Source organism: Solanum tuberosum, unplaced genomic scaffold, assembly GCF_000226075.1.
Source record: "Solanum tuberosum cultivar DM 1-3 516 R44 unplaced genomic scaffold, SolTub_3.0 scf00039, whole genome shotgun sequence".
NCBI classification, from domain to species: Eukaryota; Viridiplantae; Streptophyta; class Magnoliopsida; order Solanales; family Solanaceae; genus Solanum; species Solanum tuberosum.
The window spans coordinates 1,307,521-1,309,678 of NW_006238968.1; positions in this window are offsets into that span (position 1 = coordinate 1,307,521).

A 2,158-nucleotide genomic window follows, 5' to 3' on the forward strand; every position below is an offset into this window, starting at 1 on the left:
TAACGTTTCTATCCTACATGAAAAATTGTCAAAACAAAAATAAAAATAAAAAAGGAAAATAATCTTGGAGACTTTATATTATATATACAAAGTTTTTCCTAATGAGTAGAGACTTTCTACGTAACCAAAAATATTGTTGCACAAATCGTACTTTTCACTAGATTTTCCAACTTTGAATTCTCTCCAATTTTTTCTTGTAATATTGTAAGACAAAAAGAATTTCATATTACTTTCAAATATGATATCTTCACAATATGTGCACAGAAATTTTAATGATTCCAATTTTCCAAAGTTCTTCCATTGTAAAGGGATGTTAATCATGTGACTCTCCCAATCGTCGTTTTGAGCCAAAATCCACAACTTGATATCTCTCTCCAAATCATTAATTTTTCACTTCAAAACGGCTAATTTTTCCTTCACTTCTATCAGCTTGTAGTCATAATTATGATCAACGGAACCATAAAGGACATGTTAAAGTTCTAAAAGTTTCAACTTCGACATCAAATGCAACTATTTTCAATTTGAATGAAAGATACTCGTAACTCAATATATAAATAACTCCATTGAGACAAACTCTTTTTCATGACATGAAACAATCAACACTTTTCATCTCTCTCCATGATTCGTCTGTATCTAAAATCAATATCCAATTTCTTGTGTACCCTTGAGAGACATAATTGATTGACAAGCAAATTTTGTGCTTCTTTTCTTTCGGTTCAAAACCTATTGAATAAAAATAGAAATTGTAATTTCTGTGAATATTCTCATCCAGACTGAGAAGAAATCTTACTTCTCTTGTACTGGCGTTGCAAATTACAACATGTTGCATGTCTTTCCATACGCAAAACAAACCATTAACGCAAATAGGATGATAATACGTGTGATATTGCTCACAAAATTTATGAAGATTTTCGTCAATACGAATAAAGGAACGTATTTCATCTTCCTTAAGCTCTAAGGGATAAAATTCTTTGGATTGGTTTGGGTGCACAAGATCTAAGGTATAAAATTCTTTGGATTGGTGCACACGATATTTTCTTCCATTAGGACGTGTCATAGAGTGGCAATGATGGAGGTCCACGAAATTTGATTCATATACAAGAGAATTAAAAAATTTGGAAACGCACCTATAACGTATTAAAGACTTCATCGAAAACCATGAGAATATTTCGAAGATTATGTCTGGCGGAATTGACTTTATTTTTGTAGATTTCATCTTCTTCTCCCTATTGGAGGAGAGTGGAGTTGTGGCCGTGCCTTATGATAGTTTTCCTTTCCCTTCTAAAATTAGGTAGTTTTATCGATTTCTTTTCCGAATATATATGGACTATACTATATAAAAAGATTATATTCTCCGAGAGTGAGAATCCTAAATAAACTCTATCTAATTAATTTAGAGTTCATGTAATTTTATAAATCTTTTTTTTGTTATTTTTCTTTAAATATTAATAACATGTGAAAATACTTGAGAATATTTCTTACAAAATAAAATGATCATGTAATTTTGTTGTCCACTGTTGGATATTAATTAATCTCTAAAAGGAAACCATATTTGATATAAATGATCGTGTAATATAAGATTCGTCTTGGGTTTCTTGACATTAACTACTTCCAAGGTTTTCTAATTGGGAGTGCTTCCCTCTTTAACAAGACTTATACTTTTAGGGGTGTGCATCATCGGTTCAGTTTATCGATTTTCAGTTTTTAAAAATGATAAATCAATAGTTAAATAAATAAAATATTTTTTATCAACTTTGGTCCTAAACGGTTTGGTTTTCGATTTAATCAATAAGAAAATGTTTATAAATCAAATATTTGATTTCTCCAACAATTTGATATGACAAGACAATAATGTAACTTTACTAATGCTCATAAAATAGAAATAAAAATAACTAACAAGAAAAGAACTATACTAGTGTAACACAAAGAGAAATTAAGAGGAATAGGGTTCTTAGTTTAGGTTTTTGACGTTGTACAATGTGAAGTTGTGAACTCAAAAAGTCACTGTAAAGTGTAAATTAAAGGCTAAAAGCAAAAACGGTAACTAGTAAGATATTGAAATTAATATTTAATATTTATATGCGGGTAATTAGTACTAAATTACCACAATCTTAATGGGTTATCGGTTTACCCAATAACCAATATTCATAAATCAAAA